The sequence below is a fragment of the Rana temporaria genome, chromosome 2 (genome assembly GCF_905171775.1).
Source record: "Rana temporaria chromosome 2, aRanTem1.1, whole genome shotgun sequence".
NCBI lineage: Eukaryota > Metazoa > Chordata > Amphibia > Anura > Ranidae > Rana > Rana temporaria.
The window spans coordinates 399610757-399629372 of record NC_053490.1 but is presented as its reverse complement, the minus strand read 5'-3'; the positions used below and the strand labels follow the sequence as shown (position 1 = coordinate 399629372).

General features: G+C 46.8%; 1 long non-coding RNA gene across 1 annotated transcript in view; it reads right to left on the bottom strand.

Annotated features, from left to right (window-relative positions):
* Window positions 1-18166, bottom strand: part of LOC120927435 — a 32590-nt gene extending 14424 nt beyond the window's left edge. Inside the window, exon 1 of the long non-coding RNA XR_005747081.1 lies at window positions 17463-18166. This is a non-coding gene — a long non-coding RNA (uncharacterized LOC120927435). The remainder of the gene's footprint in view (window positions 1-17462) is intronic.
* Window positions 18167-18616: the final 450 nt, after the last annotated feature.

Sequence of the window (18616 nt, the reverse complement as noted above, 5' to 3'; positions counted from 1 at the left end):
TACCCAATGGTAGCATCAACCTTGACTACTCACCTCCAGCATCACAGGAGTGAGCTTTTTCTCTGATCCAAATCCCTCACATGCTCTTTCTCTCCCCTGATGTAGTAGCTCTGAGCTAAGCATTTCAGAGCTCACTCCTGTGATGGTGGAGGTAAAATCGAGTGACTTTCCAGTCGCAGAAGTGTGAAAGGGGCCTAAGGTAATCCACAGATGGTGCGATTTTCTTTCCTGCAACCACAGGCTGCAAGAAAGAAAATTGCTTGATCCCCCATCAACACAGTCAGTGTAGATGGGGGAATCCCTCCCGCAGAGCCACTCTGTTCTGCTGGTGGGGAGCCTTCTCTGTTGGCAGAACTCAATGATTACTGCTAGCGGGCTAAAGCCGCAGGCAGTAATCGCATTCGAAAAATCTGACAGGCTGGTTGTACTAAATTCAGTCGCTGGATTGACTTCCATACAGCCAGCCTGCCCATGGATGGATCAAATCGCCTTTTGAACCGGACAGGATTTGATCCATCTATGGCTGACTTTAATCTTCAACATGTTCCAGCGACAACTGCCTAAGGTAGAGATGTTCCTCACTTTGCATAGATTTCCTCAATGGAACATTACTCTTTCCAAAAAAATGGCTATACATCCACATATTGTGGCCCATTAAAGATTCATTCTATTCAGTTAAGCCCATGTTGAGTGTGTCAAGTCCGCTACAGAGCCTCTTTTTACTGGGAGGGGGGGGGGGGGGTTTGTTGCGTTTTTAATCTGATAAGCCTTGGCGGGCATGTCTACAGATGCCTCATAGAAACAAGATTGCTGCCCGCTCTGGCCACAAACAGCCGGACGCCGAGACCATTTAATGTTTATGAGCATCTTCAGGTCCCATGCACACAGTTATCAATAAAGGTTGCTAGGTTTGCATAGCTCATGCCCACAGAGCACACCCCTGGGTCCGGGACCAAAAGGGTTATTATGTGGATTGGTTCAATATAAATGCACGCTGAGAAAAGCAGCCGCGTCGCTGTGCACTGCTTCCTATTAGAAAGAATGGCGTCTGCCAGGCACTAACACTGTGGCACCAGTTTTTTCTTTCCTTACGGACCCCCCTCTGTAGAATGAACAATGGGAAGCTAACAGAGCAGACTTCAAATCATGAACACAGGGTGCACTGACCATATATACAAGGCCTAACACAGGGGTTGTGCACACAGCTATTATGTGTTTGCATTTTATTTGCATTTTTTTTTTCTATAAAAGACACATTTGCTTGTTTGAAATATACGAGTTCATGTGGCTGTGTGTCCGTTGGGGCTGCACTGTTTTTTATGTCTTCCATTTACGTGTTCTGAAAGCCTGCTGAGCTATTTGTACAAAACGATCTGTTCCTTTTTATATGGCGTAGCACAAAAAAAAAAAATTACAGTATATGCTACACTGAGCACATCACCATGCTCACCATCAGCATTAAAAACACATGAAAAAATGCATTCCGCGCATATAATTTCAAGTCTCCGTAGATACGGGGCATAAAACCAGTTGTGATCACGCAGCCAAAGGCCATTTTAGCCCGGAGCACACAGGCCCTCTTTGCTTATTTCAGTCGTGTTTTGGGTGAGAGATAGGAGAGGGCTGTACAGCAGAGAACTATTATTCATCGGAAAACCAGGAGAATATCAGCAGCATGCTGTGCATTTCCTGACGTCTGTCTGTGTGCGCAGCACTTTTACTGCTATCTTTTCTCCAGGTCTGACCAAGTTTTTGACAAAGAAGCTTAGGAAAGGCTATCAATCTTACCGCATCCGAAAGCACATTTACTTGGCTAATTATTAGCTCAGGTGTGGGAAGATAACGACTTTTCCACCCAAATGTTATCTGAAAGAACAGCTTCAGCTGGGAAGTCGACATTTTTGAACCGTTTCCTTCTTACCATCTATGCCTTGCTATTTTCCATTGAGGATGACCACATAGTCAATGGCCAATAGTGAGATGCAGAATGCTGGTATTTACATATCCCCAGGCTTTCCTCTTCTACTCGCTTAACAATTATATTAGCACAGTTGTAAACTTCACACGTCTATTTAAATCTGATCACACATGGCCTAATTTTCCCTATTAAGGCTTTGTTTACAATTATGCGTTGCAGGAAATCGCATGCTCCCACAACAGGTGGCACCGCACTCTACCTGCGATGGTACCATGTAGTGCCATTCATTCTTAAAGTGGTTGTTAAGCCACTCTAACCTGTATACACCACCTCCTATTGTAGTATCCCCCTTTGTGTGTGATTTATAAAAATAAATGCTGCAAATACCTCATTTCACTGCCGAGATTGCGATCACATGACTGGCCAGCTTACTCCTTTCCTCCTCAGAGATGCAGCGGGAGGGGCTGAGATTAATCTGCTGATGTCAGTCTGGATGGGAGGAGGAGAGAGCTGGCTGGTCATGTGATCGCAATCTCAGCTCTTAAATGAGGTATTTACAGCATTTATATTTATAAATCATTCTCAGAGGGGCACACTGCAATAGGAGACAGTGCTGATGGTGTATACAGGTTAGTGTTATGAGAGCAGCAGGAGGGGCAGCTCACACACAGATGGAGAGGGGAGGAGGACACAAGAGGAGAGTAGATAGCAGGCTGCTGATGACAGAGGCAAGTAAACTGACCAAGTTGTCTGTGCTCAGCAGTTGGGTGGGGAGAAACTGGCAGGATCAGCCAGGTTTTTTAGGTGTTACAGGGGGCCAAATGACACAGGACATGCACTGTGTTATATAACATGCTTTAAAGGAGCAGGATCCATTTTTTGTGGGGGTTAACAGACGCTTTAATATCACCCCAATATAACTTGCTGGTGGAGCTGTGTTGCAATGTGGTGCACTATCATTAAAGGTACAGGTCTAATTTCTGGTCTGCTGAGCTCCACACCAGACCATTCATTTTGAATGGGCTGCCTAACACAGCGCATGTAAGGCCCCTTTTACATGGGTCAGATCTGGCATTTTTTCAGCAGGGGATCCATCCGCAGATCCCCTGCTGAGCTGAGGGGAGCGGCCAGATGATAGGTCTGTGTCCGTTCAGCTTATGCAGAGTGGACACAGACACAGCCTGCTCTTCTCTATGGGTAGTCAGATGTAAACAGACCAGCTGTCTGTTTAAATCTGTGTAAATGGACACAAGTCAGTTTACATCTGACTGCCCGAAGAGAAGAATGGAGGGTCTGATCGGTCTAGCCAGGGGACCATAATTCCCTTACCGAAGATGGTCACCCAAGAGCCGACAGACAGATCGGCTTCGGGTGCCGACATTGCGGGCGCCCTGGACAGGTAAATGTCCATTTATTAAAAGTCAGCAGCTGCAGTATTTGAAGCTGCTGACTTTATTTATTTATTTATTTTCGGCGGATCTCTGCTTTAGGTTTTCTTTTTTCTGAAGATCAGGTTAAAGCTGGCCACACACACCAAATTTTGCCAGATTTATGATAAATCAGCCAAAATGTGCCCTGTGGGTGGCCCTGCAGGAGTTACTTATGTATTCTGACAGACAGTGGCACCAGCTGTTAGAATACAATGCTCCATAGTGGGAGAATCATCCACCAGTGTTGTTGGCGTGGATGGAGGAATCTGTTAGATTGCTTTAGTTTGGCCATAGCCCAATTTTCACTGGCAAAAAAAATTTTAAATTTAAAAGGATAAATTCACCGCATTTAGGGTGTAACATGTTACCAAACAGCACCTGCCCACAACCCCCCCCCCCCCCATGCCTCATTGTGACCTGCCTGCACCCATTGTCACAATTAAAAAACAGCATGGCCATGTGTCATTCATACACAGTTTCCTGTGACTTAATGGGATGTGCTGGAGCTGGAGGGCGTCTAAAGAAGGGCAATGAAATTAATAAGGGGATTGGAGGACCTTAATTATGAGGAACGACTACAAGCACTAAATGTATTCTCGCTGGAGAAGAGACGCTTGAGAGGGAACATGATAGCGATTTACAAATACCTCAATGGAGATCCCAGCATAGGAAAAAACTATTCAGTCTCAGGAAGTGTAAGAGGACACGGGGCCACACAATGGGATTGGAGGAGAAGCGGTTTAAGCTTAACTTGCACAGGGGGTGTTTCGCTGTCAGGGCGATAAGGATGTGGAACTCTCTTCCACAATTTGTGGTGTCATTGGGGAGTATTGATATTTTTAAAAGACTCTTGGACGTGCATTTTAAAGAACACAACATACAGGGATATGGGAAATAATTATCAACACTGACATACATACACCTACACAGGTTGAACTGGATGGACTATTGTCTTTATTCACCCTCACCTACTATGTAATGAACTACAAGGGCCAGCTTTCATTGCGGCAGATGGCTCGTGGTCCTTAAAAGGGTTGTAAAGGTTTGTTTTTCATTTTCTAAATAGGTTCCTTTAAGCTAGTGCATTGTTGGTTCATTTACCTTTTCCTTCGATTTCCCTGTTTACAGCGTCTCCCCGCAGGGATGTAGTCCCAAGGGAGGGGGCGAGCACGCTGACAAACCCCCAGATAGAACGGCTCATATGATGGGGGTAAACTTACTGAAAAGGAACAGGAAGTGAGAAATTCAGACAAAGAAAGAAAACATTTAGAAGGGAAATTGAAGGAAAGGCTAAGTAAACCAACAATGCACTAGTTTAAAGCGGAGTTCCACCCAAAAATGGTGTCACATTTGGCACCTTTCAGGGGGGAGGGGGGTGCAGATACCTGTCTAAGACAGGCATTTCCACCCACTTCCGGGCATAGACTTCCATGAGAGTCACGCCACTTCAACGCCCCCCGCGCTGACTCCTGGGAAACATTGTTCCCGGGAGAGAGTGGGGACCAGTGAGGACGGGCCACGCTGTTTGTGCATGCGCAGTAAGGAACCAGGCAGTGAAGCCTTCACTTCCTGATTCCCTCACCGAGGATGGCGGCGGGGCAGCCAAGAGACGAGTGATTGCTCGGCCTTAGCTGACGAAATTGCAGGCGCGCTGGACAGGTAAGTGTCTTTTTTAAAAACCAGCAGCTACAAATACTGCAGCTGCTGACTTTAAAAAAAATTATTAAAAAAAAAATAAAAAATAAAAAAATCGGGTGGACCTCCACTTTAAAGGAGCCTATTTAGAAAATAAAAAAAACAGACCTTTACAACCCCTTTCATGAACTGTGAGGGGGCAGGTGAGCTCAGTGCAGTAACTGTGTGCCCGTACAAGAGGCATGGGCAGAGAGCGTGCTGAATCTGCAGGGTCCAGGTATTGCAGATCAGCAGATCGCGGGTGCAACGCTTTACAGGCTGCAGGGTAAAAAACATTTTTTTTTACCTGCAAAAGGTTGTGCATTTACTATTTTCATTTACAAAAGGTGAACTTAGCCTTTAAGCATTGATAACAATGATTATGGAAGCAGAACCCCGAGCCCAGGAAACATTTCAAGGACAAGCAGAATCAATGCAAGTTTATTACTGCTCTACTCAACCCTGCCGCACATTTTTTTTCTTTGAGGTTTTTCAAGCACATCGGTTTACAGGCTTTTTCTAAAACGTATATGTTTTTAAATTTTTATATGTTCAAAGACATGATGCAAACACTTCTTTTAAAAACATGCCTTGGTAAATGCATGGATCTTTTCCATTTCTCATGGACAGTCAATGATACATTGCAGGGATTTGTCAGCAGTCTAGAATATCTTAGGCTCGATTCACACCTATGCATGTTGCTTTTGAGCGTTTTTGCAGTGCTTGCCACGATTTTACCGCAATTTGCGTTTTATTTTATTTTTTGTTTTTTTAGCTGGCAATTTCTATTTTTTTACATTTCCTTTAACAACCAGCTATACACAGGTTAAAAAAAAGACCGCAAACCGAAAATCGCGGCAAAAAATGTGGTACTTGCATTTTGGATGCGGGTCCGTTGAATTCTATTACATGCAAAACGCTGCTTTTTGCAGGAAAAAAAGTCCTGACCCTTTCCAAAAACGCAGAGGCACAAAAAAGCATTGATGTGAACATGTTCCATAGGAAACCATGTTAAAAAATGTCCCTGTATTTCTGCAAAATGCATCAAAAAAGCATTAGTGTGAATGGAGCCTAAGTGGCCAATCTGCTCTGGGATCCCCATGTAGGGAGAAAATTTAGGCTATACATAGACAAACGGATGACGATCATGGATCATCAAGAGAATGTGACATACAATGGGTCTCATCTTGAGTGAATTTCTCTGTTGACACATTTCAACTAACCTTGAATGCAACCGGTTTGGAACTCTGGCATGTAAATTAGAAATTGTGTTTTGTCGCCCTTTTTAAAACGTGCTTTGTAGAGGTTCCAGCCCCTGGTGCAATATGAAAGTGGAACAATTATCCTATCGCAAAATAATCATTAATGTTGCTGCCAGATTCACCTGCCTTACCAGTGTCCGCCACCCATCTCTGCAATCCCACTACATTGGCTGGCGCTGCTGTCAATCATCATCCAGTGATGCGGTGCGCCGAGGGGCGGGGCCAAGTGATACAGTGAGCGGCTATGGCCGCTGGCTATATCACGGGAGAGCGCCCGCAAGGAATCATCACCATGCGAGCTCTCTTGCATGTCTGTGGTGAGTTCTTGCGGGGAGGACCAGAGACAGCCGCCGAGGGACCCCAGAAGACGTGGATCGGGGCCACTCTGTGCAAAACGAACTGCACAGTGGAGGCAAGTATAACATCTTTGTTTTTCTAAAGATTTTTTTTTTTTTTCCTATAGTAATCCTTTAAGCGTTGGCAATAATATCTGGAAGATGATTGGTTTCAATGCAGAGCTGCACCAGATTTCGCACTCTCCAGTATTAGTAAATAACCCCCAATGGCTGCACCACTGCCAGAATGCAATGTCTTGGGGGGGGGGGGGGGGGGTCCTCTATCCACCTTGTTTGTGTGGATGAAGGAATCAGTTTTTTTTTTTTTTCCATTCAGACCGCAAGATGAAAAAAAAAAAAAAAAAAAAACTGCATTTGGACAGTTTATTCCTCTTGTATTGTAACTGTACGGTCTCACTTTATATTGTATAGCGCTGTGCAAACTGTTGGCCCAACCCCTAGCACTGTTGGACTATATAAGTTCTGTACAATAATAATAAATTATGCTACAGCGCACTCGTCCAGTTCTGAGAGGGCTTCCATGGAGGTCCTCCCAGAACCCCGCCTCCTGCACACCCTCTGGGGCGCGCATCAGGTATGCTTTGTGAAACAGCTGATCACTTGGACACAGCTGATCAGAGGATGCAGTAAAGGGCCAATTACAGCTGATTACATGTAAACAGACTTGCCGGTTATCGGCAGTCCTTTCATTACACGCTGTGTCAGGAAAGCATTGCAGATAACTGGCAAGGCTGTCAGGGCACATTTACACTGAGCCCCGTTCACACTACTTCACTTAAAGTAGCACAATTTCAAAGCCGCAGGTCAGTGAGATTTCAGGTGCGACTTGCCTGACATCTGTGTGACTTCATGCACAGATGTCTATGCAAGTCGCACCTGAAATCAACAAAAATTGTGTAGGAACTTTTTTTTCAAATCGGTGTGCAAAGTCTGAATCACACAGATTCCACAATAAGTTGCGACTTGCCATGCGATTTAAAACCGTCAAATCCCATGGCAATTCACGCTGGTGTGAGCGGGGTTAATAATCCTTTAGATTGTAAGCTCCATGAGCAGGGCCTTCCTATTCCCTTTGTATTGAACTGTCCCTCCTCTACATTGTAAAGTGTTGCGTAAACGGCTGGCGCTATATAAATCCTGTATAATAATAATAATCAGTGCAGCCCCATCAATGCAGATCAGTGCAGCTTATCACGCCTCTTTAGCACACATAAGTGAAGAAAATAAATGACTAAGGGCTCTTTCACACATGCTTGTCAGTTTTTTAGGCGGACCTGAACGGACGCTCCATTCACCTCTATGGAGCTACAGATGTCACCGCTGACATCCAATCCGATAAATGCAGATGATGGAAACCCTATTTTCCATCCATCTGGTGGATCGGATGAAAACGGACAGGCGGTCTGTTTTCATCAGATCCCCCATAGAGGAGAGTAGGGCTCCGATAGGTACGTCCCTGCACAGTGAGCGGAGACGGATCCGCCATCCGCTGGCTCAGCAGGGATCAATGGATCAATCCCTGCTGAGCAAGCGCAGTCTGTCAAAACGAACATATATGTGTGAAAGGGGCCTTATTTGCCAAAGTTTATAACAGAAACAAAGACTTTTTTTTTTTTTTTACATTTTCTGACTTTTTTTCGTCTAACAAAAAATTAAAAACCCAGTGGTGATTAAAGCGGAGTTCCACCCCCCCCCAAAAGAAAAAGTCAGCAGCTACAAATACTGTAGGTGCTAAATCCTAATATTAGGACACTTACCTTTCCAGGGATCCCATGATGTCGGCACCCCAGTCAATTTACGGATCGGCTCTCGGGTGCTGCCATCGCTGGTGCTACCATTCGTGGTAAGGGGAACCAGCAGTGAAGACTTTTGACTTCACAGCCAGTTCTCTACTGCGCATGGGCAAATCACGCTGTGCTTTCTAACTGGCCCGGCCGCAGAGGAAGAAGGAGGGGGCGAATTTCCAAGGGATATCGCTGTGGAAGTGGGGACAGGTGCCTGGCAAAAACAGGTTCCCGTTCCCCCCTGAAAGGTGCCAAATGTGGCACCGGAGGGGGGGGGGGGGGGTTAGTGAGAAAGCAGATAAGCAGAGCTTCCACTTTTGGGTGGAACTCCGCTTTAAATACCACCAAAAGAAAGCTCTATAAAAAAAAATGATAAAAATGTCATATGGGTACAGTGTTGCATGACCGCGCAAATAAAGTGTGACATCACCGAAACCTGAAAATTGGCCTGGGCAGGAAGGGGGTAAATTGCAAGTTGGAGTTGAAGTGGCTAGATTGCAAGCGCTAATGAGCAGTGTCCTCAGATTCCCCTTGTATTGCATTGTTTTGTAAGTGTACTGTCTCCCTTTAGGCTCCATTCACACCTAATCGCAGCGTTTTGTCCCGCGAATTGCGGTGACAAATTGCGGCGTTTTGTACCGCCATTTGCGGCGACAAAACGCCACGATTTTAACCCCCAGGTCCACATCTCCTACGCCGAAGCCGCCTGAAAAAAAGGGTCCGGGACTTGTTTTGAGCTTCAGGCGTTCGGCGTGGAGATGTGAACCATCTCCATAGAGGGCAATGGTATTTCTCCCCTCCAGCGTATCGAGCGTCGGGCGTAAATACGCCAAGGTGTGAATGGAGCCTTATATTGTAAAGCGCTGCACAAACTGTCAGAGCTGTACAAGTCCTGTAAAATAATAATCATCATCATTGCATGGATGGGCCTCGCCTGAAGTTGACGGTGGTTACTATGGGGCTGACTTTTGCCCGAATGTGCGCTGTAAATATCGGATCGCCTGACCTGACCATTTGTACTTTGGACTTGGTTTATTGCCAGAGAATTAATTGGCCGTTAATAGGTTGGAATGTTTTGCAGCTACGCGGCCTAGAAAACATCATACTAAAACCCATCACAAAAGCAAATATACAAAACACACTCGCCCCTTGGGGTACCGCGCTTTAACCCGCTGAGTCTTTGTCAGTCCTGGACCACCAATTAGATTAATGAAAGCTGCACATTTAAATGACGTAAAATGATCCCATTAATGCTGGCTTCCCTGCATCCAATTTGCAATAGCAGGAGCTTGTGACTGGCTCTCTTCGGAGCCGGTTTACAGATCTCCTCAGCAGCTCCGGCGCGTCTTTTGGTCCGAATTCAGCCAAAAACTCAGGGTGAAATCAGACCTGACACGGTGAACGAGGACGCACTGGACCCCTGCTGTGAGCTCATATGTGAACTCAGCCTAAAGCTTTATGAGATTTCAGCGATTCCATGTCATTTTCTTGGATGGAATACACTGATCCGCCTTCGCTATCCCCAGAAACACTCATCCGGAATGCGTTTCGGAATATAAAAATGAATGCCTTCCAATAAAAGCCTTTATCGAGCACGCCGCCGCCACCTCATCCGGCTCCGGCGCGGTTGATGAAAAGGTCGTGACTGGCGAAGCACGTTGGAAATCACATTATCCCCTTGGTGCGATGACGCCATCCCCTCCCCCCACCCCTGGCCGGGCTAACAAGGGGTTAAACGCCCTGTAATCTTCCCAGCCCCTAATCCCCAGCTGCTGATTGCACGGCTTCGCTGTGGAGATGGCAGTGCAATCGTGCAATTAGGCAGCAGAATAGCTAATGGGCTGTGCGAGTCATTGATCCGGAGAATACTTCCTAATTAACTCTCAGTCACCTATTTGTGACAGGCGCTGTGATCGCCGCACCCACCTAACCAACCAGCGCCCGGGACTTCCTGCCCACATTAACCCCGGTGTGACCGAGCTCTGATGGGGGAAGAGGGCGATCATCTTCCCCCACACGTCTCTGGGCGGAAGGGTTAATGCGGCGTGCGTGCCAATCGATCGGTGACAATGCTGTCATCTCCGGCCACCCTCAGCGTACAGGCCGCTTATCTCTGTCACCAGGCGGCTCCGGCGGCATTCTAATCCCCCGATTGCATCAGAGCCTGCCCTTCACACGCACGTGTCTATATAGGAGATCGGCGTACCTTCTCCGGAGAATTACCGCCATCGCCTCTCATTTATCTGCAATTAATCACTTCTCACTTACCGGTGATTAGGCGGCGCATATCGGAGCCCCCTACGATCGGAGAATGATCACCCTCCTCAACCAACCGCAGCTCTTAACCCTCAAACACACGCTTAGATTTTCGGACGTTTTTTGTAGCACGCTCATATCAAAAGTGAACTGAAGAGGTTACTCGCAATACGAAAATTCTCGTAGGACAGAATACAACTTCAGAAATGAAATAATGTGTTGAATAGTTTTATATTTATTCTTTCGTTTTTCAGCATGCGTAGTTTTGCTCTTCCGATTTTAATTTTTAATTCTTTTTGGACAAAAACTACCAATTACGGCCAGGACACACGATACGAAATTTGCATGGAAAAACATACGACGAGCTGTCTGACGATTTTCGGATTGTTAGTATGGTGCTTTTCGACAGCCGATTTGTTTTTTCCATCAAGACAAAAGCTGGATGTGCAGGCTGTAAAATTTTTGTCGGATGTGAACTTAATGTCCGATTTTCGCTTGATTTGTACGGTTTTTGTACACAAATAATCGTAAGAGCAAGAATACACATGCTCAGTAACGGAAGAATACATACAAAACTATTCAACACATTACGTCACTTCTGACATATGAACATTTTCGTATTGTGAGTAACCTCATCACTTTCAACACGAGACTAGCATTCCACAAAAAACGGACTTTCGTCATCCATAATTCTAAGCGTGTGTACAAGGCTTTAACCACTTGAGCCCCGGGTCATTGTAAAATGACGTCTTCACGGTGGCTCTAAAAAAAACCAACAGGACGTCTATTGACGTCCTGGATTCCTCCGGCCACTGGGGGGCGCGTCCCCGAGATGCCGATGCGTGTGCCTGGCGGTCGCGATGTCTGCCAGGTACCCGCGATCGGTAATGACAGAGCAGGGACGTGGAGCTCCTGTCAGAGGAGACCGATCTGTCTCCCTTGTACATAGGGACACAGATCGGTCACCTCCCCCAGTCACCCCCCTCCACACACAGTTAGAACACAATACAGGTACACATTTAACCCCTTCCTCACCCCCTAGTGTTAACCCCTTCAATGCCAGTCACATTTATGCAGTAATTAATGCATATTTATAGCACTGATCGCTGTATAAATGTGAATGGCGCCAAAAATGTGTCCGATGTGTCCGCCATAATGTCGCAGTCCCAATAAAAAAAAAAATCGCAGATCCCCGCCATTACTAGTAAAAAAAAAAATAATAATAATAATTCTGTCCCATATTTTGTAAGCGCTTATTGCGATTTTTTTTTTTTTTTTACCAAAAATATGTAGAAGAATACGTATCGACCTAAAAACTGAGAAAAAAAATTTTTTGGGGAAAAAAAAATGTTGCTATTTATTATAGCAACAAGTAAAAAATATTGAATTTTTTTTCAAAATTGTTGCTTTTTTTGTTTATAGCGCAAAAAATAAAAACCGCAGAGGTGATCAAATACCACCAAAAGAAAGCTCTATTTGTGGGAAAAAAAAGGGAGTCAATTTTGTTTGGGAGCCACGTCGCATGACCGCGCAATTGTCAGTTAAAGCGACGCAGTGCTGGAAGCTGAAATTTCACCTGGGCAGGAGGGGGGTATATGTGCCCGGTAAGCAAGTGGTTAAACGAAAATCGGATGTTGTGTTTACATCGGACAAAAATGTTATAGTCTGCACATCCAGCATTTGTCGTACGGAATCGGCTGTCGAAAGCACCGTACTAACGATCCAAAAATCGGCCTTAAATGGCACCCCCATGCACTGGAAAACACACATTTTTTGGTGCGGGAAACTGCATGGTGCCGCGTTCTGTACTGAAAAAATACATGTTCTACTTTTGCTGACTGCACTGAAACACTACCTACCAAATTAAAATTTGAGATTTACTGACACAACCCCAAAATTGACTGGCACAGCCACGTTATTACTGCCATTTTCCAAGTTACAAAATTAGGCCCCTTTCACATTGAGGCGTTTTTCACGTTTTTCATGTCGGTACAGCGCTAAAAATAGCGCTGCTATACAGGCTTTCACACTGAAGCGGTGCGCTAGCAGGACCGCTCCAAAAGTCCTGCTAGCCGCATCTTTGGAGCGGGGTGTTTACCGCTCCTATACCGCGCCTTCCCATTGAAATCAATGGGAAACCACGGTAATACCGCCCGCAATGCGCCTTTTTGGACCGCTAGCGGGGGTTAAAACCGCACCGCTCGCGCCCGAATATCGCTGTAAATACGACGGTATAGCGGCGCTATACCGTCACCACACCTCCACTGCCCAATGTGAAAGGGGCCTTATAGTTTTATGCTGTGTTCACACTACTGTGAATTGGATGTAGTTTCCCTGCATCCAATTCTGTGACCAGCTCTCTATGGAGCCAGTTCACACATCTCTAGAGCGAGTTGCACAGGAGTCCTGTGTGTCTTCTGTTTCGAATTCAGCAAAAAATTCAGACTGAAATCGGACCTGAAATGGAGAACAGGGACTCACCAGACCCCTGCTGTGAACCCAGCCTGAGGGTACGTTCACACTGAACGCGGGTTTGAAATCGTGCGAGTTTAGCTGAACTCACACAATTTCAAACCCGCATTTCAGTGCGGGGGCGATTTGAGAGACATCTGGGCGGGTTCATGCACAGATGTATTTTGACATTTGCGATTTCGGGGTGCGATTTACATTGACATCTGTTCAGAAACCCGCACAGATGTCTCTAAAATCAGCACGATTTCGAAGTAGCAAGTCAGCGCCACTTCATGCACAAATGTCTACGCAAGTCGCACCTGAAATCGCAAAAAATAGTGCAGGAAACTAGTTGCGGCACTGCAAAGTCGGAGTGGCACCGATTTAAACGGTTACATTGCCAACAATAGGGTGCGACTAGTTATGTGATTTGGAACTGTCAAATCGCATGACAAGTCACACCAGTGTGAACGGGGGCTTAAGTGCAGATTTCAGTATTTAGCACTCGTTCACACCGGTGTAACTTGTCATCAGTCAAATACATTGCAGGGCCCCTAAAATAAAAAAGTGTGCAATAACTTACATTTAAAAAAAAAAAAGCAACCACAGTGTGAGTAGAATGCCTATCCACTGCCAGCATGTTATACAAAAGGACCCTTGCTCTAACGTGGAACAGTGTTGTGTGAAATTCGATGGCCCTTCCCTTACTGAGAGTGAGATAGAGCTCTCCAATCAGTGGTAGGGGAGATTTACTTTTCTAATTACAAAGCTATAGGTCCGAGTTGGCAAAGGGCATGTCAGTTATTCAGAGAGACCACTGCTTCCACACAGAGTAAGGCTCCATTCACACCTAGGCTATTTGAATCACAAGCGGGATCGTCGCGATTTGCGATCCCATTACTTCTTAATGGCACCCCAATTGTGGTGCGATTTTTGTCATGCGATAAATTGCACTGCAATCGCACTCCTTTTTGAGCGAAATGCTTTGCAATCTTACCGCAATTAGGGTGCCATTAAGAAGTAAGGGCATTGCAAATGTGCCCCGCATTTGGAATTGTGGGCAGAATCATGGTCATTCCACCCACGATTTATGTCGCCTAGGTGTGAATGGAGCCTAAGGGTCCTACTCTACATCATGCAGTTGACAAGCTTTTCTACTCAGTTTTTGTGTTTGCTTTCTACACAAAAACTGTAGGACGTTGAACTCCTTATCTTGATGCACTTGCAATATATTTAGCTATTTAAAACTGAAAGTTCATTTGGGTTTTATAATACCTGTCCTTCCAGCCTGAGCCTTATAGCAATTGTCCAGAGCTCCTAGCCTGAACTATATAATTATTGTCCTGCAAGCTTGGGCCCTGTAGCACCCGTCATTCGCTGCCAGCCTGAGCCTTGTAATACCCATCCTAGGCTGCTTGCCTTGGATTTATGGCCTGTGTTGACAGGCTTTTGTTCATGTCAGAACTGCTTCTCTCCTGAAACAAGTCAATAGAAATGCAAAAGCAACTTGATGCAGCTTTAACAGGATTGCTAGTGTGACATTAGTCTTTTACAAAACTGTGTTGCCAAACTAAACCTCGTAGTAGCTGGGCTGGCAGTTATGTATACCCTGCCTCCTGCTGCCAGACTGAGCTATATAGTATCCCTGGCCTGCAAGCCCGAGTCTTACAGTAATTGTCCTGCGCTGCCAGCCTGAGCCTCATCCTGGGCTGCCATCCAAAGACATATAGTAACCATCCCGGGCTGCCAGCCTGAGCTTTATGGTAACTACCCTGGACTGCCAGCTTGGGTCTTATAGTAACTGTGGTGGGCAGTCAGCCTGAGTTTTATAGTAACCATCCTAGGCTGCCAGCCTGAGCCTTACAGTAACCATCTAGGGCTGTCAGACAAAACCTTACAGTAAGTGCCCTGGGATACTCTACTGAACCTTATAGTATCTATGAATACAAACTGCTGCTCCAGGTTGGCTCGCACCATGAGACACAACAATCCAGCTTCCAGTCCAGTTTACCACGGTATCAGACTGAACCAACACAAATCCGGATGGCTGCACTCCTCAGATCCAACAAAAAGCCACCTTTGTTTCACATTACATCCATAAAACCAGTGCAGTCACATTAGGATAAAGAGAGACATGGTAGAAGCCCACTGGCCTCAACCAGGTCTCTCTTCAACTCACTGTGACTGCACTGTTTTTATGGATGTAATATAAAACAAAGGTGGCTTTTTTTTGGGGGGGGGGGGGGGGGGCTGGGGGCGGTCAGAGGAGTGCAGCAATCCGGATTTCTGCTGTTTCAGTCCTATAGTATCTTTCCTAGGCTCCCAGCCTAAGCCTACCTGTCCTGCCAGCCAGAGTATTGTAGTGCCTGTCCTGCCAACCTGTATAGTGCCTGTCCTGTTCTGCCAGCCTGAGCTGTATAGCGCCTGTTCTGTTCTGCCAGCCTGAGCCGTATAGTGCCTGTTCTGTTCTGCCAGCCTGAGTCGTATAGTGCCTGTTCTGTTCTGCCAGCCTGAGCCGTATAGTGCCTGTTCTGTTCTGCCAGCCTGAGCCGTATAGTGCCTGTTCTGTCAGCCTGAGCCGCATTGTTTCTGTCCTTTGCTGTCATTCTGAGTTGTACAGTGACTGTGCTGTCAGCTTAAAGTGGAGGTTTACCCGGAAATAAAAAATTTTAACCTTAGATTCCTGCTCATTTTGTCTAGGGGAATCGGCTAGTTGTTTTAAAATCGAAGCAGTACTTACCGTTGTAGAGAGCGATCTTCTCCGCCGCTTCCGGGTATGGGCTGCGGGACTGGGCGTTCCTATTTTGATTGACAGTCTTCCGACAGGCTTCCGACGGTTGCATCCATCGCGTCACGATTTTCCGAAAGTAGCCGAACGTCGGTGCGCAGGCGCAGTATAGAGCCGCACCAACGTTCGGCTTCTCTCGGCTACTCGTAACGCGATGGATGCGACCGTGGGAAGCCTGTCGGAAGACTGTCAATCAAAATAGGAACGCCCAGTCCCGAAGACCCATACCCGGAAGCGGCGGAGAAGATCGCTCTCTACAACTGTAAGTACAGCTTCGATTTTAAAACAACTAGCCGATTCCCCTAGACAAAATGAGCATCAATCTAAGGGTAAACTCCCGCTTTAAGCCATATAGAGCATGTCCTGCCAGCCTGAGCTGTATAGTGCCTGTCCTGTCAGTCTGAGACGTATAGCACCTGTCCTGCCAGTCTGAGACGTATAGCGCCTGTCCTGCCAGTCTGAGACGTATAGCGCCTGTCCTGCCAGTCTGAGCCGTATAGCACCTGTCTTGCCAGCCTGAGCCGAATAGCGCCAGTCCTGCTAGCCTGAGCCATATAGTCCCTGCCCTGTCCTCCCAGCCCAAGCCTCATTCACACACCCGTAAAAAACGCATATAAAAGCAATTTTTTAATTAGGGATCTGAATGCAGTTGCGTTGTTTTCAATTCACACAAATGCCTAAACATGAGCTGCTTTCAGATCAATAACATTAAAAAGAAAACTCTGCATCTCAGGCCGCGTACACGCGGTCGTTCCAAACTGATGAGAATGGTCCGACAAGCCGTTTCCATCGGTTCACCGCTGAAGTGGCCTGACGGTCTGATGTGCGTACACACCATCGTTCCAAAAACCGATCGGGTCAGAACGCGGTGACGTAAAACACACGACGTGCTGAAAAAAACGAAGTTCAATGCTTCTAAGCATGCGTCGACTTGATTCTGAGCATGCGCGGGTTTTGAACCGATGCTTTTCTGTACTAACCATCGGTTTGGACCGATCGGTCAGCGGTCCATCGGTTCGATTTTTAAGCATGTTTTACAATTTTGGACCGAAGGACAACAGACCGATGGGCCGTACACACGATCGGTTTGAACCGATAAAACTGATCTTCGATCCATTCTCATCGGTTTGGAACGACCGTGTGTACGCGGCCTAAGAACATGCGCTTTACGTATGAACGCATGTATGCGCATTTTGTAAGTCCACAAATTACGTGAAACAATTATCATAAAAACGAATTATGTATGCATACGCGTCTTTACGTATTTAAACGCAATTGTTTTACTGATTGTTACGTAGAAAACACGTAGTGCTGCCCTGTTGCAGACTGTTGGATGTACGAAGTTGTGTCCCCGGACAAGGACTCCGCTGTCACCTCTGATCACTGTGATGACAGCGCAGCCCTTCCTCCCTTCCCCCACACAAAGTTGCAGAGTGAAGTTTAGGACGATGTGTGGCAGCCGGGAGTGTGCGAACTCACAGCGAGGTGTCACAACACAATGGGATCAATAGACAGCAATGGGACACGTCAGCCATCCTCTGACCTTTTCCCGAGGGGGCCTCTGTGGGACGATGGTCGGTGTGTCCGGTCCTTCCCTGCGGTCACCTCTTCCGTCCCCGGGATGTCAGGCTGCAGGTGTCCGGAGAAGGGAGGAAAGGAATGTCTCCCTATACACGGGGTGTGCGGCTCCCCCACCAGGACTGTCTGTATAGGACGGGAGCCACTTCCAGGCCCGGCCGCTCCGTGTATTGTTCGGAGGAGGGGAGCGCAGTGTCGGCTCTCTCCCATACACATGTAGTGAGCCCTCCTCCGGCTCCTCTCCTCCACACCAGTCACACACGGCTCTGTACAACGTATGATTAGGGCCCTGTTGTGTCTCCCTAGGGTTAAAGTGTTCTCAGTTTAGCCCTAATCGGAGCGGCTCTACCAAAAATTTGCCGCTTATTAAAATGCCCCAGTGACCGAGCCGCGCCGTCTCCGCTCTCCTCCCCCCCACCTTCTTGTGTTTGTCTGTCCTGTCAGACACCCGGCTCTACCCACAAGGCCGGTATACGGCGCCGAGCGCTGCTCCATGGCTCCTCTTATCTCCACACCGGCGAGCCGTGTACACAGGCGGAGGAAGCAGCCCTCCAGTGCTCGGAAATGGCGGCAGAGAACTGTGCTCGAGCGCTGTAGGGTGACTGGAAGTATTATGTGAGCCGTATATAATACGTAATCTTCCGCTCGGCTACACACATTCTCCGCGACATTCTCTCATGGCTGCTGCCTCCTTCACACGGCTGTACATTTCTTTAGAGCCAACCGTATTGAGGCTCATTTATTTACACGGCTGTACGTTTCCTCAGAGCCAGCCGTATTGAGGCTCATTTACACGGTTGTACGTTTCCTCAAAGCCCGCCCTATTGAGGCTCATTTACACCGCTGTACGTTTCCTCAAAGCCAGCCGTATTGAGGCTCATTTACATGGTTGTACGTTTCCTCAAAGCCTGCCGTATTGAGGCTCATTCACACGGTTGTACGTTTCCCCAGAGACCGCCGTATTGAGGCTCATTCACACGGCTGTACATTTCCTCAGAGCCAGCCGTATTGAGGCTCATTTACACGGCTGTACGTTTCCTCAGAGCCAGCCGTATTGAGGCTCATTCACACGGTTGTACGTTTCCCCAGAGACCGCCGTATTGAGGCTCATTCACACGG